Source organism: Papio anubis, chromosome X, assembly GCF_008728515.1.
Source record: "Papio anubis isolate 15944 chromosome X, Panubis1.0, whole genome shotgun sequence".
Taxonomy (NCBI): domain Eukaryota; kingdom Metazoa; phylum Chordata; class Mammalia; order Primates; family Cercopithecidae; genus Papio; species Papio anubis.
In genome coordinates, this window is record NC_044996.1 from 3401071 (window position 1) to 3426010 (window position 24940).

The 24940-nt window shown below is 37.4% G+C and overlaps 1 protein-coding gene across 1 annotated transcript in view; it reads right to left on the reverse strand.

Moving 5' to 3' along the window:
• Positions 1 to 24940, reverse strand: part of LOC101024933 (melanoma-associated antigen 4) — a 463021-nt gene that overhangs the window by 436903 nt on the left and 1178 nt on the right. The gene's annotated exons all lie outside the window — the stretch shown is intronic.

A 24940-nucleotide genomic window follows, 5' to 3' on the forward strand; every position in this document is an offset into this window, starting at 1 on the left:
TTTTGATTTGCGTTTCCTCCGATGGCCAGTGATGATGAGTGGCATTTTTTCATGTGTGTCTGTTGGCTGTATGAATGTCCTCTTTTTGAGAATGTCTGTTCATATCCTTTGCCCACTTTTTGATGGGGTTGTTTGTTTTCTTGTAAATTTGTTTTGAGTTCTTTGTAGGTTCTGGATATTAGCCCTTTGTCAGATGAGTAGATTGCAAAATTTTACTGCTCCCATTCTGTAGGTTGCCTGTTCACTCTGATGGTAGTTTCTTTTGCTGTGCAGAAGCTCTTTAGTTAATTAGATCCCATTTGTCAATTTTAGCTTTTGCTGCCCGTTGCTTTTGGTGTTTTTAGACATAGAAGTCTTTGCCCATGCCTATGTCCTGAATGGTACTACCCTAGGTTTTCCTCTAGAAGTTTTATGGTATTAGGTCTAACATTTAAGTCTCTAATCCATCTTGAATTAATTTTTAGGTATAAGGAGGAGTAAGGAAAGGATCAGTTCCAGCTTTCTACTTATGGCTAGCCAATTTTCCCAGCACCATTTATTAAATAGGGAATCCTTTCCCCATTTCTTGTTTCTCTCAGGTTTGTCAAAGATCAGATGGCTGTAGATGTGTGGTATTATTTCTGAGGACTCTGTTCTGTGGTGGAAACACTTTTAACACATGGTACATGGGGTAGGGTACTCAGAAGAATATGACCTCAGTGGCATGGCAAAATTATTCCAAGACTAAAGGCTGCTGTAGTCCCACCTGACAAAGGTTAAAATCAAACTTCAAAGACTTTAACTATTTCTAAGTAACTGAACATTATCTCAGAACAAAAATCAAAAAATATTTATAGCAATATAAAAATCTAATATCTAACGGAGTGGAATTCACAATGATTCCAGTCAAAAGTTTCCAGTCAAAAAATTTGAGAAAAATTTCCAGAAAAAATTTCCAGTCAAAAATCACCAAGCATACAAAGAAACAAGAAAGTACAAACCAAAAAGGACAGCAACGCTAATAAGCCTGAAGATATAGCAATAATAATTAGCAAAAACAAGACATGGAGAGAAAAAAAAAGACTGAAAAATGAAACGGAAATCAGTGCACTGTGGTATAGCTTCATGTAGTCTAATGTAACTGTAATGGTATTATTTGAAGGGGGCAGAAAATATACTTGAAGAAAAACTGGTTTAAATATTCTGACTTTTTGGGCAAATGACATTAATAGACATTTCTCAAAAGAATATATATAAATGGTTAAGAAACATATGAAAAACTGCTGAACATCACTAATCATCAGGGAAATGCAAATTAAAACCACAATGAGATACTATGTTCCTCCTGCAAGAATGGCCATTATTAAAAAGTCAATAGAGCCAGGCATGGTGGTTCATGCCTGTAATCCCCAAACTTTGGGAGGCTGAGGTGGGCAGATCACGAGGTCAGGAGTTCCAGAGCAGCCTGGCTAATATGATGAAACCCCGTCTCTACTAAAACTACAAAAACTAGCCAGGCATGGTGGGGTGTGCCTGTAGTCCCAGCTACTCGGGAGGTTGAGGCAGGAGAATCACTTGAACCCGGAGACAGAGACTGCAGTGACCCGAAATCATGCCACTGCACTCCAGCCTGGGCAACAGAGTGAGACTCCATCTCAAATAAAATAAAATAAAATAAAAATAAAAACAAAAATAAAAATAAAGTCAGGCTGGGCGTGGTGGCTCATGCCTGTAATCCCAGCACTTTGGGAGGCCGAGGCACGTAAATCACAAAGTCAAGAGATCAAGACCATCCTGGCCAACATGGTGAAACCCCATCTCTACTAAAAATACAAAAACTTAGCTGGGGGTGGTGGTGTACGTCTGTCGTCCCAGCTAGTCAGGAGGCTGAGACAAGAGAATGGCTTGAATCTGGGAGGCAGAGATGGCAGTGAGCTGAGATCACGCCACTGCACTCCAGCCTGGCAGCAGAGCAAGACTCAAAAAAAAAAAAGTCAATAGATGTTGTTATGGATATGGTGAAAGGGAAACATTTATGCACTGCTAGTGGGCATGTAAATTAGCACAACCTCTGTGGAAAACAGTATGGAGATTCCTTAAAGAACTAAAAGTAGAGCTACCATTTGATCCAGTAATCCCACTACTTGGTATCTATTAAAAGGAAAAGAAGTCATTATATAAAAAAGACACATGCACACATATGTTTATTGCAGCCCAATTCACAATTGCAAAGATATGGAACCAACCTAAGTGCCCATCAACCAATGAGTGGAAAAAGAAATGGGATACATACTACTTGGCCATACAAAGGAGTGGAATAATGTCCTTGCAGTGACTTGGGTGGATGGAGCTGGAGGCCATTATTCTAAGTGAAATAACCAAGAAATGGAAAACCAAATACTATATGTTGTCACTTATAAGTGGTAGCTAAGCTATGATTACACAAAAGCAGACAGAGTGATATAATGGACTTTGGAGACTCAGAAGTGGGAGGTTGAGAGGGAGGTATGGGAAAAAACAGTACATATTGGGTACAATGTACACTACTCAGGTGATGGGTGCACTAAAGTCTCAGAATTCACCACTATGTAATTCATCCATGTAACCAAAAACACTTGTACCCCAAAGGATATTGAAATAAAAAAATTAAACAGTTCTAACTTTGATTAAAATTGCAATCTCCCCAACCAAGAAAGTCAACAACTCCAAGGACAAGAAGCATGAAGAAAATTACACCAAGAGAAAGGAGAAAATTGCTTAGAACCCATGATAAAAAGAAAATCTGAAAAGCAAATAGAGTAAAAGAAGACATTATGTACAGATGAAAAACTTTGAAGGATACTAGACTTTTTGTCAGAAGGTAGTGGAGCAACAGCTTTAAAGTACTGAGAGAAAAACAAAAGCCAGCCTAGGATTCTATAACCAGAGAAAATAAATTTCTCCCAAAAAGGCAAAATAAACACTTTTTTCAAACACATAAACACTTAAAAAGATTCATCACCAGCAGATCTGTACTGGAAGAAATGTGTCAGCACAAGGAAAATGATTTCAGATAGAAATCTGGATCTATACAAAGAAGGGAAGGGTAGTGGAAATGGAAACTGTGGGTAAATGTAAAATAGTTCCTCATTTAAAAAATCTCATTAAATGGTAAGTAAATACTTAAAGCAAAAATAATAACCATGTATTGTGTAGCTTGTAATATATGTATAAGGAAAATGTATGTCAATGAAAGCACAAAGAAGTGGAAATATGCCGTTGAACAGTTTTATATTACACAGAAAGTGAGATAATATTACCTGTAGGTAAACTGTGATAAGGATCGTGCACTATAGAACTTGAAAATGATAGCTAATAAAGCAACGAAGGATATAAAAATGTAATAAGAAAAATATTCAATCCATAGGAAGGCAGAAAAAGAGGAAAAGGTAACAAAGAATAGAAGAAACAAACAGAAAACAAATAGCAAGGTTGTAGATTTAAACTTAACTACACAGATAATCTCATGAAATATAAATAATCGAAACACCCATATTTAAAGGCAGAGGTGGTCAGATGGGATTTAAAAAGAGCAAATTTCTCCTTGAGAGAAATGCACTTTAAATAGAAAACCACAAGTGGGTTAAAGATAAAATGATAGGAAAAGATGCATCATACTAACACGAATTAAAAGAAGGTTGGAGTAGTTATTTTAATATCAGAAAAAGTAGACATGAGAGCAAAGAATATTACTAGGAGTACAGACTGAGAAGTGAAAAGAGAAAGAGATGGTCTATAATATAGTTAGAGATTTCAACAATGCCCTCATTAGATAATGGAACAAGTAGACAGAAAACAAGTAAAGGAAGCAGAAACTTGACCCACGCTAACAACCAACTTTACCTAACTGGCATTTATAGAACACTCCAATCAGCAACAGCAAAATACACATTCTCTTCAAGTGTACTGGAACATCTATGAAAATAGACCATATTGTGCATCATAACTTAAAAAAAAATTACAACATAGGCTGGGGGCAGTGGCTCACATCTGTAATCCCAGCATTTCGGGAGGCCAAGGTGGGCAGATCATCTGAGGTCAGGAGTTCTAGACCAGCCTGGCCAACATGGTGAAACCCCGTCTCTACTAAAAATACAAAAATTATCTGGGCGTGGTGGTGTGTCCCAGCTACTTGGGAGGCTGAGGCAAGAGAATTACTTGAACCTGGAAGGTGGAGGTTGCAGTGAGCTGAGATCACACCACTGCACTCCAGCCCGGGTGACAGAGCAAGACTCCATCTCAAAAAAAAAAAAAAAAAAAAAAAAATTACAACATAATGGGTGCTTTTTCCTGACTTTATGTTTTTGTTTGTTCCGTTGAAGATTGGATGGCTGCATTTGGGTTTATTTATTAATATTTTTAAAATGACAATACTACCCAAAGCAATTTACAGACTCAATGTAATCTCTACCAATATACCAATGACATTCTTCATAGAAATAGGAAAAAAAAATCCTTAAATGTACATAGGATGACAAGAGACCCCAAATAGCCAAAGCAATTTGAAAATAAATAACAAAACTGGAGACATCACACTCCCTGATTTCAAAATCAACTGCAAAGCTGTAGTAATCAAAACAGCATCATACTGGCATAAAAACTGACACATAAACCAGTGGAACAGAATAGAAAACCCACATGTAAATCCACATATTTACAGCCAATTTATCTTGAATGAAAGATCCAAGAACATACAGTGATAAAAGGACAGTTGCTTCAACAAATAATGCTGGGAAAACTGGATAATTATATGCAGAAGAATGAAACTCAACCCCTATCTCTCATCATACACAATAATCAAGTCAAAATAAATTAAATACTAAAATCTAAGACCTGAACTATAAAACTATTGGAAGAAAATATTGGGGAAATGCTCCAGGAAGTTGGTCTGGGCAAATACTATTTTCGTAAGACCTCAAAAGCACAGACGACAAAAGCAAAAATAAACAAATGGGATTCTATCTAGCTAAAAAACTTCTGTGCTGCAAAGGAAACAATCAAAAAACTGAAGAGATACCCACAAAACGGGAGAAAATATTTGCAAGCTACCTATCTGACAAGAGATTAAAAACTAGAATATATAAGGATCTCAGAAAACTTAATAGCAAAAAATAAATAATCCAATTTAAAAATGGACAAAAGATCTGAATAGACGTTTCTCAGAAGAAGACATACAAATGGTCAAGAGGCTTTTGAAAAAATGCTCAAAATCATTAACAATCAGGGAAATGCACATCAAAACTACAATTATATATCATCTCAACTCAGTTAAAATGGCTGTTACCCAAATGTTGGACAATAACAGATGCTGGTGACAATACAGTAAAAGGAGAGCCCTTGGACACTGTTGAGTGAAATGTAAATCAGTATGGGCACTATGCAGAACAGTGTGGAGATGATTCAGAAAGCTAAAAACAGAGCTACCATATGATCCAGCAATTGCACTATTGGGTATATATCTAAAATAAAATAAATCAATATATCCAACAGGTATCTGTACTCCTGTGTTTGTTACAGCACTACATACAATAGCCAAAATATGGAATCAACCTAAGTGCCCATTAACAGATGAATGGATAAAGAAAATGTGGTATATGTGTATCATGGAATATTATTCAGCCATGGAAAATTACAAAATCTCTTTTTTTCTGTTTCTATTTGTTGTTGTTTGTTTTTTAATTTTTTTTAAGGCAGGGTCTTGCTCTGTTGCCCAAGCTGGAGTGCAGTAGCATGATCATGGCTCCCTGCAGCCTTGATCTCCTGGGCTCAAGGAATCTTCCTGCCTCAGCCGCCTAAATAGCTGGGACTACGGGATAATTTACTTTTTATATTTATTTTTTTGTAGAGACAGGGTCTCACTATGTTGCCCAGCCTGGTCTTGAACTCCTGGGCTCAAACAATCTTCCCACCTTACCCTCCCAAAGTGCTGGGATTACAGTCGTGAGTCACCATGCCAACCGAAATAATGAATTCTTGTCATTTGCAGCGACATGAATGGAACTGGAGGTCTTCGTTAAGTTAAACAAGCGCAAGCTCAGAAAGACAAATATCACATGTTCTCACTCACGTGTGGGCCTTAAAATAGTGGATCCCATGGAGTTAGAGAGTAGATTGGTGGTTACTAGAGGCTGGGAAGGGTAGGAGGAAGGGAGAGATGAAGAGAAGTTGATTAGGTATAAATATACAGTTAGATAGTAAAAATAAGACCTGGTGTTAGTACAATCAATGGGGTGACTTTAGTTTACAATATTGTATTTTTATTTCAAAATAGCTAGGAGTGAAAAATTTGAACAGTTCTAGCACAAAGAAAAGATGCATATCTAAGGTGATGGATATCCTAAGTACACTGATTTAATCTTTACAAACTATATGAATATATTAAATTATCACATGTATCCCAAAGCCATGTACATCTGTTATGCACCAGTAAATTTGTTTTTTTAAAAATATTTTGTCAAAAAAAAAATTTTGTCTTGATTCTGAGTGTTATCTTTGGGGGAGTCCACATGATCAAAAACTCTGCAACCATAACCTCAAGTTTCTCTCTCCTTGTATCTTTTTAATGAATGTATTAATCAAATCTGAATCCATCTAGAAGGGGAATTGGAAGACATCTATGACTCTGACTTGTCTCTTGTAGCCAACAGATTTCCTCTTGAAGCTGTTTAAATAGAATTGGGGGACCACTTGAGATCCCTTTGAGACATACTCTTCTGTGACTCCTAAAATCATTTTCTGCATAATATTTAAAACTTTTCCTGGGGCTGGGCGCGGTGGCTCAAGCCTGTAATCCCAGCACTTTGGGAGGCCGAGACGGGCAGATCACGAGGTCAGGAGATCGAGACCATCCTGGCTAACATGGTGAAACCCCGTGTCTAGTAAATATACAAGACAATTAGCCGGGCGAGGTGGCGGGCGCCTGTAGTCCCAGCTACTCGGGAGGCTGAGGCAGGAGAATGGCGTGAACCCGGGGGGGCGGAGCTTGCAGTGAGCCGAGATCGCGCCACTGCACTCCAGCCTGGGCGAGAGAGCGAGACTCCGTCTCAAAAAAAAAAAAAAAACTTTTCCTGAAACCAGCTTCTGGAAATTATAATGCAGTGTCTTCTGGAGACTCCGAATTACAAAATTGGAGTCTTTCTAGGAGGCCAACAACGTGCTTTTCTCTTTATTAATTAGCTGTTCCCGAAAGGTTCGGTTCTACTCATCTTGTTTTCTGGTCTCACTGAATTTTGTATGAACTAAGAAATTTCACTAAACTTACATAAAGGCAGCAAGTATTTCTAGATGTGTATGTTGTCTTAGGAAAACATTGCTCATTGACAAGTTATAGATTTAAACTTATGGGATGGGTGGGATGATTGTCAAGCAAGGGATGGAAACTCGTGGTTGGTAATGAAGATGTTTGTCTGGCTGCCAAAAGGATTTTATTTTTGTTACATTAGAACAAGAAACAGGTTTAAATTGTACACAATCCAAGCTACATATTCATTAGGAGTGATACGGAGAAGTGGAGGCATTGTGAACTGAAGCAGGAACAGTTTCTTAGCATTAACTTGGTCATTGGCTATGTTAAAATCACTCTCCTTAGAGCCATTATTATAACTAAGTTTTAACTATAAAGCTAAAAATTAAATAGCGGAGATATTGAATATAAAAAATAAAGGCCTGTGGTGGGGTGGGATACAAAAAACCTTTAACATAGGTCTCAGTAACAGCCCTTTTGGGGGCCAACAGTTGTTCCTTTCCTTGGACCTCAGTGCTAAATACATTAAGAAAATATACTTCAAAAAACTTTGAAATTGGCAGGATGCTGTGGCTCACCCCTGTAATCCCAACACTTTGGGAGGTTAAGGCAGGAGGATCGCTTGAGGCTAGGAGTTTAAGACCAACCTGGGCAACGTAGTGAGACCCTGTCTCTACAAAACAATAAAAAAATTTGCTGGGCATGGTAGCATGCAACCGTAGTCCCAGCTACTCAAGAGGCTGAGGTAGCAGGATCACTTGAGCTCAAGAATTAGAGGCAGTGAGCCATAACTGTGCCACTGTACTTCAGCCTGGGTAAACAGAAAGAGACTCAGTCTCTGAAAAAAAAAATATTTGCAGTTTCAGATGGTGGGTATAGTAAAAGCCCAGACATCACCACTATGCAATATATCCGTGTAACACAACTGCACTTGTACACTTAAATCTATAAAAATAAAATTTAAAAAATTATATGAAGCTTTTAATAGTTCCAGAGGTTAAAGGTTTGTTTGGTATTTGTTCTGACTGCAGAAGGGCTCCTTCTAGCTTTCTTTTTCCCAGTTTCTCTCCAGCAAACTAGCTGGTCTACAGTTTAGCCTATATGTCCAATGTATCCTTCAGTTTTCTCCTAATTGCCTTTCACTACAGTCTCCATTGTTTTTGAGAGCACCCCTAGGCTTGAACTTCTCCATACTTTGTTGCAAATGAAGTCAGTTACTTTGGGGAATGATCTGATGCTGTCTTTTCCATGGTCTGCTTCTCTCTTGGGCAAAATCTCTTAAGCTATGGTTCTAGTTCTTGGGGTGAGAACAAGGCATACTTTTCTCTGAGGAATGACCCTATATTAGTTGCTGAGTGCTTGGTAGAGGGGTGATGGCAGTGGCCCCAGGTCTCCTCAGCTTGCATTTTTCAGCATGGACCACTGTTCCATTAGCCAGATCAAGAGAACTTGAGGCCACAGTACTCTCAGCAGTGCTATGCCCAAGTTAGAGTCTCCATGCCATAAGTGAGGGCTGGGAGCAAGAAAGGAAGAAACTCTCAGCCAAAGTTGCTTAGAATTTAGCTCAGCAACAGGTAGCTTATTCCTGGATGAGAAATGCTGATGTGGTGCCTTTCCCAGGAAGATAGCTCTTCAACTGGGAGATGGGGGAAGAGAGAGCCCTGTGCTCTTGGTTGCACACATCTAGAATAGAGTTTCTGTTTCACTGAGCTGGGGGATGGGTGGGAATGGTTCTCGATTTAAATATTCTAGCCTCTTGCTTTCTTACTCAGTTTTAGATTTTCTTCAATACATTTTTTCTTGAATAATTTTTTTTAACTTTATGTATGCCCATAGGAGCATTTTCAGAAACTTTATTTTGTTGTTTCAAAAATAAATTTTAGCCGGGCGCGGTGGCTCAAGCCTGTAATCCCAGCACTTTGGGAGGCCGAGGCGGGTGGATCACGAGGTCAGGAGATCGAGACCATCCTGGCTAACATGGTGAAACCCCGTCTCTACTAAAAATACAAAAAACTAGCCGGGCGTGGTGGCGGGCGCCTGTAGTCCCAGCTACTCGGAGGCTGAGGCGGGAGAATGGCGTGAACCCGGGAGGCGGAGCTTGCAGTGAGCCGAGATCGCGCCACTGCACTCCAGCCTGGGCGACAGAGCGAGACTCCGTCTCAAAAAAAAAAAAAAAAAAAAAAAAAAAAAAAAAAAAAACAAAAATAAATTTTAGACCAGGCATAGTGGCTCACACCTGTAATCCCAGCACTTAGGGAGGCAAAGGTATGAAGATAGCTTGAGCCCAGGAGTTTGGGACCAGGCTGGGCAACATAGCCAGACCTCATTCTCCACAGAAAGGAAAAATAAACCTCATTCTCCACAGAAAGGAAAAATAATAATAATAAATTTCTGTTTCACTGAAGAGCAGGTCTGCAGAGTTCCTCATGTTTTCATATCAGAAGTGAAACCTCTAGTAGCTTTTTTGTAGATTCATCAGATAATATGCTTAAATGATTATGTCCTATAGGAAGAAAGACCATTTTAATTTTTCCTGTGCAATATGGATGCTCTTTTTTCTTTCTTTATTGCACTGAGTAGACTTCACATATAATGTTGAATAGACATGGTGAAAGCAGACACCATTGTCTTGTTCCTGATCTTAGGGAGAAAGCGTTCAGTCTTTCAACATTAGATATGATGATAGGTGTAGGTTTTTCCTAGATGAAATTTATCAATTTTGAGAAGTTTTCTTCTACTCCTAGTTTGCTAAAATTTTTTAACAGGAATGTCAGAATTTTTCAGTTGTTCTTTCTGTGTCTATTAGGCTAGTTATATAATTGTTCTTTTTAGTGTGTTGATACAGTAAATAACAATGATTGATTTACATATGTTTAGGCCAACCTTCATTCTCATGATAAATGTCACTTCTATCTTAATTACTATATATTTATGATAGGTTTGATATCTGGTAATATAAGTCATCCAGCCTTGTTATTTTCAAGATTATCTTGAGTATTCATGGCCTTTCAAATTTCTAGATAAATTTTATAATCAACTTATCATTTTCTGAGGGAAAAAAATCTACTTAGTTTGGCTTCATATTGAATATATAAGTAAACTTGTGGCGTTTTAAAAAATCTTTATAATACTGAATGTTCTAATTCATAAATTAGTATATTCCTCTTTATTTTATTCTGTAATTTCTCTCAATAATGTTTTGGCCTTTTCACTTTCGAGGTCTTACATATTTTTGCTTGATCTATGCCTTGAGATATGATTTTTCATGCCATTTAAAAAATTTGTTCTTCAATATAGGAGGATTAGGGCAAAAAAAAGATAAAATAAAATTTGTTATAGCTATGTAGAGATACGATTGGTTTTGCACATTGCCCTTGTATCTAGAAGTCTTCTTGTACTGACTTATTAATTCTGACATTTGTCTACAATTTCTTTTAGATTTTCTGCATACAAATTCATATCATCTTCAATTACAGTAGAACAGAAGAAGTAATAGCAGCTATCCTTCTTTTGTTTCTTATTTCAGTGGAAAGCTTTTGATATTTCACCATTAATAATGGAATTTGTTGTAGGTTTACTTTGTAAATTTTTTAATATGATTTAAGGAAGTTCTTTTCTCTTCCTAGTGTGCTGGCAAATGTAAGAATAAACTGCATTTTATCAAATGCTTATTTCTATACCTATCAAGATTACCATGTGATTTTTTTTCCATTTTTCTGTTCTTACAATGAATTAAATTTATATCATGAATTAATTAAATTATGAATGATAAACCACCCTTGCATTCCATAAATAAACTGTTTGATCATGATGCATTATTTTATATATCATTGTATTTCACTTACTAGTATTTTCTTTGAAATTTTGCATCACTTTTAATGATAGACATTGATCTATCATTTTCCTTTTTTTGCAATGTCTTCGTTTCAGTTTTGATAATAAATGTAAATATTTATATAAATATAAATATAAAATCCCATTTATTTTCAGTCTTTCTGTTTTTCTAATGTAGAAAAAGCTATACATTTCATCTAAACAGTGATTTAGCTGCATTCAAAATCCAGCTGAATTATATCATTTTAAAAATATCATTTTATCTGATTTGTAATGTGTATATTTCTCCTTTTGCATCTCTCAATTTTTACACATACACATTTATAATATTAACTGCATAAGATCGATTGTGATATTTTTGTCTGATTAGCTCCTTTATCATTTTGAAGATCACTCTTTATTTTGATATTGCTTTTTGCCCTAAAGTGTATGTTGACTACAATCAGTCAAGCTACACTTCTTTTTGGAAAGTGGTGGGGGTGAAGTTAGTGTTTGCATTGTTCATCTTCATCCATCCTTTGTTTTCACACTTTATGTGTCCTTATATTTAAATGTTTCTCTTCTTAGCAGCTGACAGTTGGATTTTGTTGTTTTATTCAGTTTGAAATTCTTAGCCTTTTACTTGGAGTGCTTAGCTTAATTACATTTAAAGTAATTTATCAAAAAATTGTTCATATCACCTTAATATTTATTTTCTACTTGCCCACTTTCTCATGTTCCTTTTTGTCTTGTTTCTTGCCTTTTATTGGTTTAATTAAATTGTTATTTAATTTACATATGTGTGTGTGTGTGTGTGTGTACAGCAGCTAGCCTCCTTATCTGTGGTTTCTGCATCTGTAGATTCAACCAACCATGGATTCAAAATATTTGAAAAAAATTGCATGCATACTAAACATGTATGGATTTTATTGTTGTTATTGCCTAAAGAACACAGTTTAACAACTATTTCCATGCCAATTGCATTGTATTAGGTATAATAAATAATCTAGAGATGATTTAAAGTATACGGGAGGATGTGCATAGGTTATATGCAAATACCATGCCATTTTACATAGGGAACTTGAGCACGTATGGATTTTGGTATCTACAGGAAGTTCTAGAACTAATCCCCCACAGATAGCAAGGGATAACGGCATAGTACATTTTGACTGTATGTTTTATGTTGTAAAAGAACAAAAGAGCATTCAAATGATATTATCTTCCACCAGGATATTTCACCCTTTCTTCTTCTGGGCAAGTGAAGTAAGAGACCAATCAACTCAATTCAGAGACTGATCTAAGTTGAGGCTTGGATTCAGTTTTGATAAGACTCAATTCACTTCCCATTCTGCTATGTTCCTAGGTTGTAGCCCTCCAAGGCTTTTAACCTAAATCTTCTTTGGTCTCTTCTCCTTAGCACTGAAATAGAGATTGTTGTGCCATTCAAATGTTATCTGCTTATCTCCTTAGCCTTCTACTTTCAAACATCTCCAATTTTTTTCAAAGGCCTGAGAAACTATCCATGTGGTTGGGACCCCTCTAATCTGCAATTTTGTCGTTGTATCCCCATTTGAACTCCAATTTTCTTCTGGCTTCTCTGTCTCCCTGCAGTGGCCTCTTTTCAGTTGTCAGATATGGACTCAGCCTCTTTCTTTGCCTAGAACTGATCGGTGGCCTAAGGTGAAAAGTGATAGTAGATCTTTTCTAAGGCTTTCAACTCTTGCTTTTTTTTTGTTTTCAGTCCTCCTCTCCCTGATGAGTATTTGTTTCATAAGCACTGCAAGGCTACAGGATATTTTGTTCTCCTTTTCTGAATTTTTTGGCCTGCCTCTTCAGCCTCTTGTGCAACCTCAGAATTCAGCAAATGTCCTGTGAGAAAAGCTGCCATGTATATAAATTTCTCAATTCTTCAATTTTATTATACCAGTCTCATGTATCCACTAAAAGCTTTGGTGCTTTCTACCAGTACCACACCCAGATCTTTGGCCTCTAAGCAATGACAAAGATCACAAAATTGCCCCGGGGAAGAAAAACAATGGCCAATTCTCAGCTCACAGTTCTTATCCAAATGATTCTACTACATGTAGTAATCTACACAAGATTGGCTTGTGCAAAGGGAGTTGTGATGGGTGGATAATGTATGCCATTAGGAAGAAATTTTCAGTAAGTAGCATGATTAAAGTTGCTGAATTTGAATTCCAAAGCCTCCAAAGAGAATTTCTGACCATAAAATTTTAAAATGAGAAGCAAGATGATGCTTGTGGGTTAAAGCAAAAACACTCTAGGACCTGGGTCCTGTTCATTGTAAGGCATCTTTTGTCTACTCAGGCCTCTGCGTTGGCATGGATCTTTGCCCCTTCAAACAGGGTTTGCACCAGAAAACAGGACTTTTACAGGCAGGCAGACCAAGAGGTCAGTCTGGTCTCTGCCAGGTGTTCTAGCTGTCTAATCATGGAGCACTTTCTTGCTTTTCCCAAGTCTGTTTTCTCATCTGTAAAAAAAAGGGTTGAGATATCTTGCCAAGTTGTTCTGAGGATTAAGAAAATAAATTGTGTAAATAACCTATCAAATAGATGCTCAGTAAGTAGGACTTTGTTTTCTTCCCTTTCTTCCACCTAAGTACTGGGAAAGAACGTGCTTGGGAAACTGCTTGCTGTAACTGAAATAATGAACACAAGGTGGACAGAAAGGGCACAATCTCTCCCAATTAGCAATCTTAGCATAACTTTTTTTGAGAAACAGTTTTCATTCTCTACCAGGAAAAGGAACACAGGGAATGAATTAGTGGTTGTAGGCATTCTGTCTTCTATGAATTATGAAGAGAGAAGCCATATTAATAAGATAACTGAAAAGTCACATTAGTAAGATATTTGACAGAACAATGTTTGTAGTATTGGATAAGAAACAGCACACAGAATTGTTTTCAAATTGAAAAGCAGATGTGATCTTGTGTTTAAGAAAGACTCCTTTGACATTCAGGAGATAACTACAGCATTTTGATGGGCTGTTTTGATTTCTAGCTAAAAGGAAGTTAAATAGAAAATGAGTCATCAAGTTAATGGGCATAGTGGTGAATTAAAGAAGATGTGTGGTGGTGTAACACACCAACTCAAAACTTGGCTGATGGGGCACTTGACTCTTCAGAGAAAACTTCAGTGACTAAATGTAGATTTATTTAACATTAATTAGGTGTATATTAAAATCTAAAGATAAGTTTATTATTGAGGGGATTCCAGGTTATTATTGATTATACTACATCAGGGGTTTGGTAGCCATTGGAGTGGTATGAAGAGTCATGGACTGAGAGAAGGAGACTTTAGTTATAGCTCTACCAGCATGACTTGTCAACTTTAGTCAAATCTCTTCCTGTCCTTTTACTTGTTGAGCTGTAAATGAGTTTAGATTTCACCTCCTTCATTCTTTAGCTTGATGATTCTAAACTGGTAAATCTATTGTTTCACTGCTGTACTTGGGCCCCTACTGTTCAATAGTTGGCTGCTATGAAATTAAGTGTGGTATTTGATATTTACTTTACCAAGGAGTGTACTCTGTGTGTCCCTGGGCAAACACTTTCATGGAATTTCAACTCATTACTGAATTACTCTACATCGCAGAACACTTCCAGTTGAAGTGCCTGTTAAATCATAAGATGTCCATGAGCTGGTTAGTGAGGTACAGAATGTTAACTCATGAAGAAACCCAATCTTTTTTCTGAACCAGCCTCTCTTCGAGGATGATAATCTCTTTTGTAGCATTGCTGATACTTAGCTATCTAGCTTCTGCTTGATTACCTCTAATAAGTGAGTTAGTGCTCCCACTTTAAACCTTCCTAAGAAGTTCTGTAGATGGTCCCTTTTAATTCATGGTGCCAGTTTTAATTATGGAAGAGTTGGCTTTTTTTTTTCCTTCCAAAGTCTATTTTTATGTGATGAGCCTCTGGAAATTTGAGGGGAATTCTATCTTCAGTGTCTTCAAGTGTCCTTCATGCTTTCTGGTTTCGGGGTGTTTCACAGTCCTGATCACTGTCTTCTCAGTCAACATTCCTCAAACTGTGTTCCACTGAATATTAACATCCTGTGAGAAATCAACAAGTGATCCAGTGTTTTGAAAAACAAAATTGTTTTGTCAAATGTTTAGGTAGCTTAACAAAGTCAAATGGATTTTTTTTTAAAATTTATTTATTATTATTATACTTTAAGTTGTAGGGTACATGTGCATAACGTGCAGGTTTGTTACATATGTATACTTGTGCCATGTTGGTGTGCTGCACCCATCACCTCGTCATTTACATCAGGTATAAATCCCAATGCAATCCCTCCCCCCTCCCCCCTCCCCATGATAGGCCCCGGTGTGTGATGTTCCCCTTCCCATGTCCAAGTGATCTCATTGTTCAGTTCCCACCTATGAGTGAGAACATGCAGTGTTTGGTTTTCTGTTCTTGTGATAGTTTGCTAAGAATGATGGTTTCCAGCTGCATCCATGTCCCTACAAAGGACACAAACTCATCCTTTTTTATGGCTGCATAGTATTCCATGGTGTATATGTGCCACATTTTCTTAATCCAATCTGTCACTGATGGACATTTGGGTTAAGAAAAAAACAAACAACCCCATCAAAAAGTGGGCAAAGGATATGAACAGACATTTCTCAAAAGAAGACATTCATACAGCCAACAGACACATGAAAAAATGCTCATCATCACTGGCCATCAGAGAAATGCAAGTCAAATGGATTTTTAATGCAAGACTACAAAGATTCCTTTTTATGTTGATAGTAATTATGAGTACATAGGAAACAGGTTTTTTTTATTATTATACTTTAAGTTCTAGGGTACATGTGCACAACGTGCAGGTTTTTTACATATGTATACATGTGCCATGTTGGTGTGCTGCACCCATTAACTCGTGATGTACATTAGGCATATTTCCTAATGCTATCCCTCCCCACTCCCCCCACCCCACAACAGGTCTTGGCAATGCGGACTCTTTTTTGGTTCCATGTGAACTTTAAAGTAGTTTTTTCCAATTCTGCGAAGAAAGTCATTGGTAGCTTGATGGGAATGCCATTGAATCTATAAATTACCTTGGGCAGTATGGCCATTTTCTTTTTTTTTTTTTTTTTTTTTAATTTTTTTTTTATTTTTATACTTTAAGTTGTAGGGTACATGTGCATAACGTGCAGGTTTTTTACATATGTATACTTGTGCCTTGTTGGTGTGCTGCACCCATCAACTCGTCATTTACATCAGGTATAACTCCCAATGCAATCCCTCCCCCCTCCCCCCTCCCCATGATAGGCCCCAGTGTGTGATGTTCCCCTTCCCGAGTCCAAGTGATCTCATTGTTCAGTTCCCACCTATGAGTGAGAACATGCGGTGTTTGGTTTTCTGTTCTTGTGATAGTTTGCTAAGAATGATGGATTCCAGCTGCATCCATGTCCCTACAAAGGACACAAACTCATCCTTTTTGATGGCTGCATAGTATTCCATGGTGTATATGTGCCACATTTTCTTAATCCAATCTGTCACTGATGGACATTTGGGTTGATTCCAAGTCTTTGCTATTGTGAATAGTGCTGCAATAAACATACTGGATCCTTTCCTTACTCCTTATACGAAAATTAATTCAAGATAGATTAGAGACTTAAATGTTAGACCTAATACCATAAAAATCCTAGAGGAAAACCTAGGTAGTACCATTCAGGACATAGGCATGGGCAAAGACTTCATGTCTAAAACACCAAAAGCAACGGCAGCAAAAGCCAAAATTGACAAATGGGATCTCATTAAACTAAAGAGCTTCTGCACAGCAAAAGAAACTACCATCAGAGTGAACAGGCAACCTACAGAATGGGAGAAAATTTTGGCAATCTACTCATCTGACAAAGGGCTAATATCCAGAACCTACAAAGAACTCAAACAAATTTACAAGAAAAAAACAAACAACCCCATCAAAAAGTGGGCAAAGGATATGAATAGACATTTCTCAAAAGAAGACATTCATACAGCCAACAAACACATGAAAAAATGCTCATCATCACTGGCCATTAGAGAAATGCAAATCAAAACCACAATGAGATACCATCTCACACCAGTTAGAATGGCGATCATTAAAAAGTCAGGAAACAACAGGTGCTGGAGAGGATGTGGAGAAATAGGAACACTTTTACACTGTTGGTGGGATTGTAAACTAGTTCAACCATTATGGAAAACAGTATGGCGATTCCTCAAGGATCTAGAACTAGATGTACCATATGACCCAGCCATCCCATTACTGGGTATATACCCAAAGGATTATAAATTATGCTGCTCTAAAGACACATGCACACGTATGTTTATTGCAGTATGGCCATTTTCACGATATTGATTCTTCCTATCCATGAGCGTGGAATGTTCTTCCATTTGTTTGTGCCCTCTTTTATTTCGTTGAGCAGTGGTTTGTAATTCTCCTTGAAGAGGTCCTTCACATCCCTTGTAAGTTGGATTCCTAGGTATTTTATTCTCTTCAAAGCAATTGTGAATGGGAGTTCACTCATTATTTGGCTCCCTGTTTGTCTGTTATTGGTGTATAAGAAAGCTTGTGATTTTTGTACATTGATTTTTTATCCTGAGACTTTGTTGAAGTTACTTATCAGCTTAAGGAGATTTTGGGCTGAGACGATGGGGTTTTCTCAATATACAATCATGTAATCTGCAAACAGGGATTATTTGACTTCCTTTTTTCCTAATTGAATACCCTTTATTTCTTTCTCCTGCCTGATTGCCCTGGCCAGAACTTCCAACAGTATGTTTTTTTTTTTTTCAAACACTATGTTGAGTAGGAGTGGTGAGAGAGGGCATCCCTGTCTTGTGCCAGTTTTCAAAGGGAATGCTTCCAGTTTTTGCCCATTCAATATGATATTGATTGTGGGTTTGTCATAAATAGCTCTTATTGTTTTGAGATACATCTCATCAATACCTAGTATATTGAGAATTTTTAACATGAAGAGCTGTTGAATTTTGTCGAAGGCCTTTTCTGCATCTATTGAGATAATCATGTGGTTTTTGTCTTTGGTTCTGTTTATATGGTGGATTACGTTTATTGATTTGCATATGTTGAACCAGCCTTGCATCCCAGGGATGAAGCTAACTTGATTGGGGTGGATAAGCTTTTTGATGTGCTGCTGGATCCGGTTTGCCAGTATTTTATTGAGGATTTTTGCATCGATGTTCATCAGGAATATTGGTCTAAAATTCTCCTTTTGTGTTGTGTCTCTGCCAGGCTTTGGTATCAGAATGATGCTGGCCTCATAAAATGAGTTAGGGAAGATTCCCTCTTTTTCTATTGATTGGAATAGTTTCAGAAGGAATGGTACCAGCTCCTCCTTGTACCTATGGCAGAATTAAGCTGTGAATCCATTTGGTCCTGGACTTTTTTTGGTTGCCAGGCTTTTAATTATTGCCTCAATTTCAGAGCCTGCACTTGGTTTATTCAGGGATTCAACTTCTTCCTGGTTTACTCTTGGGAGGATGTATGTGTCCAGGAATTCGTCCATTCTTTCTATATTTTCTAGTTTATTTGCATAGAGGTGTTTATAGTATTCTCTTATAGTAGTTTGTATTTCTGTGGCATCAGTGGTGATATCCCCTTTATCAATTTTATTGTTTGTATTTGATTCTTCTCTCTTTTCTTCTTTATTTGTCTTGCTAGCAGTCTATCAATTTTGCTGATCTTTTCAAAAAACCAGCTCCTGGATTCATTGATTTTTTTTGAAGGGTGCTTTGTGTCTCTATCTCCTTCAGTTCTGCTCTGATCTTAGTTATTTCTTGCCTTCTGCTAGCTTTTGAATGTGTTTGCTCCTACTTTTCTAGTTCTTTTAAATGTGATGTCAATTTTAGATCTTTCCTGCTTTCTCTTGGGGCATTTAGTGCTATAAATTTCCCTCTACACACTGCTTTAAATATGTTCCAGAGGTTCTGGTATGTTGTGTCTTTGTTTTCCTTGGTTTCAAAGAACATCTTTTTTTCTGCCTTCATTTCGTTATGTACCCAGTCGTCATTCAGGAGTAGGTTGTTCATTTTCCATGTAGTTGAGTGGTTTTGAGTGAGTTTCTTAGTCCTGAGTTCTAGTTTGATTGCACTGTGGTTTGCGAGACACTTTGTTATAATTTCTATTGTTTTACATTTGCTGAGTGCTTCCAACTATGTGTTCAATTTTGGAATAAGTATGATGTGGTGCTGAGAAGAATGTATATTCTATTGATTTGGGTTGGAGAGTTCTGTAGATGTCTATTAGGTCTGCTTGGTGCAGAGCTGAGTTCAATTCCTGGATATCCTTGTTAGCTTTCTGTCTCGTTGATCTGTGTAATGTTGACAGTGGGGTGTTTAAGTCCCCCATTATTATTGTATGGGAGTCTAAGTCTCTTTGTAAGTCTCTAAGGACTTGCTTTATGAATCTGGGTGCTCCTGTATCGGGTGCATGTATATTTTGGGTAGTTAGCTCTTCTTGTTGAATTGACCCCTTTACCATTATGTAGGCCTTCTTTGTCTCTTTTGATTTTTGTTGGTTTAAAGTCTGTTTTATCAGAAACTAGGATTGCAACCCCTGATTTTTTGTTCTCCATTTGCTTGGTAGATCTTTCTCCATCCCTTTATTTTGAGCCTATGTGTGTTCTGCACGTGAGATGGGTCTCCTGAATACAGCACACTGATGGGTCTTGACTCTATCCAATTTGCCAGTCTGTGTCTTTTAATTGGAGCATTTAGCCCATTTACAGTTGAGGATAATATTGTTATATGTGAATTTGATCCTGTCATTATGACGTTAGCTGGTTATTTTGCCCATTAGTTGATGCAGTTTCTTCCTAGCATTGATGGCCTTTACAATTTGTCATGTTTTTGCAGTGGTTGGTACCGGTTGTTCCTTTCCATGTTAATACTTCCCTCAGGAGGTCTTGTAAGGCAGGCCTGGTGGTGACAAAATCTCTCAGCATTTGTGTGTCTGTAAAGGATTTTATTTCTCCTTCACTTATGAAACTTAGTTTGGCTGGATATGAAATTCTGGGTTGAAAATTCTTTTCTTTAAGAATGTTGAATATTGGCCCCCACTCTTCTGGCTTGTAGAGTTTCTGCCAAGAGATCCGCTGTTAGTCTGATGGGCTTCCCTTTGTGGATAACCCAACCTTTCTCTCTGGCTGCCCTTAAGATTTTTTCCTTCATTTCTACTTTGGTGAATCTTACAATTATGTGGTTTGGAGTTGCTCTTCTCGAGGAGTATCTTTGTGGCATTCTCTGTATTTCCTGAATTTGAATGTTGGCCTGCCTTGCTAGGTTGGGATGTTCTCCTGGATAATATCCTGAAGAGTGTTTTACAACTTGATTCCATTCTCTCATCACTTTCAGATACACCAGTCAGATGTAGATTTGATCTTTTCACATAGTCCCATGTTTCTTGGAGGCTTTGTTCTTTTTACTCTTTTTTCTCTAACCTTGTCTTCTCACTTCATTTCTTTAATTTGATCTTCAATCACTGGTACCCTTTCTTCCACTTGATCAAATTGGCTACTGAAGCTTGTACAGGCATCATGTAGTTCTCGTGCCATGATTTTCAGCTCCAGCAGGTCATTTAAGGTCTTCTTTACACTGTTTCTTCTCATTAGTCATTCGTCTAATCTTTTTTCAAGGTTTTTAGCTTCTTTGCGATGGGTTCACACATCTTCCTTTAGCTTGGAGAAGTTTGTTATTACTGATTGTCTGAAGCCTTCTTCTCTCTACTCATCAAAGTCATCCTCCATCCAGCCTTGTTCCATTGCTGGCGAGGAGCTGTGTTCCTTTGGAGGAGAAGAGGTGTTCTGATTTTTAGAATTTTCAGCTTTTCTGGTCTGTTTTCTCCCCATCTTTGTGGTTTTATCTACCTTTGATCTTTGATGATGGTGACGTACACATGGGGTTTTTGTGTGGATGTCCTTTCTGTTTGTTAGTTTTCCTTCTAACAGTCAGGACCCTCAGCTACAGGTCTGTTGGAGTTTGCTGGAGGTCCACTCCAGACTCTGTTTGCCTGCGTATCACCAGCGGAGGCTGCAGAACAGCAAATATTGCAGAACGACAAATGTTGCTGCCTGATCCTTCCTCTGGAAGCTTCATCTCAGACTGTCACCTGGCTGTATGAGGTGTCAGTCGGCCCCTACTGAGAGGTGTCTCCCAGTTAGGCTACTAGGGGGTTAGGAACCCACTTGAGGAGGCAGTCTATCGGTTCTCAGATCTCAAACTCCATGCTGGGAGAACCACTACTGTCTTCAAACCTCAGTTGGAAATGCAGGAATCATCCATCTTCTGCGTGACTCATGCTGGGAGCTGTAGACTGGAACTGTTCCTATTCAGACATCTTGCAACCTCCAGGAAACAGTTTTCATATGTAGCCTTTCTGACCATGGAACTTTTTCTCCCCTCCACAAAACACCTAGTCACTTGTCACTTGGGATACAAGTCATCCATAGATCAGCTTGGGAAATGCTGCTCTGTAGTCTACCAGTTTTATTAATATCCAGCTTAAATTGTGTTATCTAGTAAAGAACAAAATACTCTGGATGCTTTCAAGCTATCTCACAGAACAACAGGGACTATCACCTCTGACATTTTACACATCACACTTCCATTAATGTAACCTAAAAATAAAATTGGCCTATTTGGTGATGGCATTGCCAACTTGGCTTACCTTAATGCTTTTTGATCAATTAAAATCTAGCAGATTTTTTTTACAACCATTGGCCAGCCAATCTCCTCAATCCTATGTACCATAGTATTTATTTTTGGACACAAATGCAGGAATTTCTATTTATCCCTATTAAATTTATCCTTATATGTTATACTCTAATAATTCCAATCCACATAAAGCTTTCTATTTCTGTTATTCAATATATTGACTATCATTTTTATCTATATCATTGAATCATGTCTTCTACGTCTTTATTTTTAGTATAATTATTTAAGGACAAAGCCTAGTATTAACCATTAGAGACTATATCAGTGTTTTATATTGACCTACTAAGCAGAGTCTTTGGATATATTTTAACCAGTTATGAAGCCATATAAATATTCTCTAATCTATTTAATTTTTCCATGTAGCATAATGGACACATGATATAGTCTGTCAGTGCCTTGATGAAATTCAGATACACAATGCCAACAACTTCTCTCTTTGATGTGAAATGTGTGGCAATTTTATTTTCCATAACAGTTAGGCTTGGCATAATTTGTTTTTAGTGAGTCCATGGTACCTCCTGCTAGTAATTATCTCTTTTTCCAAAGCTTATGTATTTTTGTTTACCAGTCTAACCCAGAATTTTACTACCAATTGATATTAGCCTTAATAAAGAAAGTATTCTATATAACTAATTAAGCCTATCTTCCCAAGGTATTGATAATGACACAGCACAGTTAAAGTAAGAACATTCTCTTTGGTATTGGGCTAATTTTTCAGCCTCTCTGTTGTCTGATTCCATCAACAAATAAATGAGCATCATAACTTCCACCACTGCCACAGGGATGTTGATTGATTAAATCATTAATTAAGTCATTTATTAAGTTCATTCTATAAGGCAGATACTCTGCTAAGTGCTCTGGGGATGAGAGGATGGATAAGACATAGTATTTTTCTTAAAATCATATAAATTAGAAATTGTAGCTCAATGAGACAAAGGGCTAGTTTCCAAAGCTAAGCTGTTTGAATTATGTTAAGGGAAGCAAATGTATCCTTAGTCTCTTAAGAGTTTCTTTGTTCTATTTTCTCTAAATACAGATTTTATGCCCAGGTAGACTCTGTGTTTTAGTTTCCTTAAAAAAGACCAGTGTAGGCCAGGCACAGTGGCTCACACCTGTAATCCCAGCACTTTGGGAAGCCAAGGTGGGTGGATCACGAGGTCAGGAGATTGAGACCATCCTGGCTAACATGGTGAAACCCCATTTCTACTAAAAAATACCAAAAAAAAAAAAAAAATAGCTGGGTGTGGTGGCAGGCACCTGTAGTCCCAGCTACTCGGGAGGCTGAGGCAGGAGAATGGCGTGAACCCGGGAGGCAGAGCTTGCAATGAGCCAAGATTGCATCACTGCACTCAAGCCTGGGCGATAGAGCGAGACTCCATATCAAAAACAAAAACAAAAGCAAAACAAAACAAAACAAAAAAAACCAAACCAGTGTAAATCAGTATTAAGCACACAAGCATGATTAGAGAAAAGGTTGGTGTGTTAATATTTTTTAACAGAAAATTACAATTTAATCCTCTCATTACAAAAGTTGCTTCAAAGAATGTGAAGAAAAGAATATATCTGATAATATATTACTCATTTATAAGCTGCTACTAGTGCAGAAGGAATTCTTTCTTTAATTGGAAGAAAAAACAAAGAGATTCCCAGGATCCTTGTTACCCTTCATGAATGCTGGCAGGGCACTTTCACGTCCATTTAGTCCTTAGTTTTATGTAATATTGTGTTCTCAAAATATTGCTGGGAAAGTGAGAAGGTTACAGAAGGTAAAACTCAGGCTCATAGAAGAGAGGAAACTTTCCTATTCAAGGAATAGAACATTGGCCTCTTGAATTCCAGTCCAGGGTGTTTACTGATCCCCTGCTTCTTCTTGTACTAGAGCTGACATTCAATATAAAGTAAAAAATAAAAGTAAGACAGATTAAACAAACAAACAAAAATGCTCGGAATGGGTATGAGTGCAACGCTGAATGGTATCCCACTCCAAAGAATTCAGTAGTGGTTGATGGAGACAAAGACATTAAGACATTAAGATGACTAATTAAGAGTTGACTTTGAGGCCGGGCCCATTGGCTCATGCCTGTAATCCCAGCACTTTGGGAGGCTGAGGTGGGCGAATCACGAGGTCGAGAGATCGAGAACATCTTGGTCAACATGGTGAAACCCTGTCTCTACTAAAAATACAAAAATTAGCTGGGCATGGTGGTGCGCACCTGTAGTCCCAGCTACTCGGGAGGCTGAGGCAGGAGAATCATTTGAACCCAGGAGGCAGAAGTTGCAGTGAGCCAAGATTGTGCCATTGCACTACAGTCTAGGCAACAAGGGTGAAACTCCATCTCAAAAAAAAAAAAAAAAAAGTTGACTTTATTTATTTAAAATCATTTATTGTGGTGAAATTCATCCATCTCTTCTAGGTTTTCTAGATTATGCAAGTAAAGATGTTCATACTAGCTTTAAATGACCTTTTGTATTTCTGTGGTGTCAGTTGAAACATCTCCAATTTCATTTCTTTTTTTTTTTGGTTTATGAAGGTAGGTTCATTTATTTATGGAAATGTTAAGGTAAAAAGTCTTAAGTAAGGTAATGCATGGAACATCATAGTTAGTATTTTCTGGCTCTAGAAACCTGAATCTGCAAATACAATCAATCAAGTCAGCCTTCAACGTGGCAAACTTTACACAATTTGCAGAATATACATTCCTTTAATCATTCAAACATGATTTTTCTTAAAACTACCAAAACAGATTACAAGGCATAATTTTGTATTAGGTAATACCTAATAAAATGAAATCCTTATGTAAATAAACCTTGACTGTTAGAAATCATTTTTAGTCTTCAATGTGTAACAAATATAGGATTTTTAAAAATATTTATTAATTAATTAATTTATTTATTTTTTATACTCTATCATACCCTTTCTTTTTTTTTTTTTTTTTTTTTAAATACAGAGGCTTTATTTGAATGTGGCTTTTGTTGCAAACATTATTTATTTATTTATTTATTTTTTATTATTATTATACTTTAAGTTCTAGGGTACATGTGCATAATGTGCAGGTTTGTTACATATGTATACTTGTGCCATGATGGGTGCTGACGAGTTGATGGGTGCAGCACACCAACATGGCACA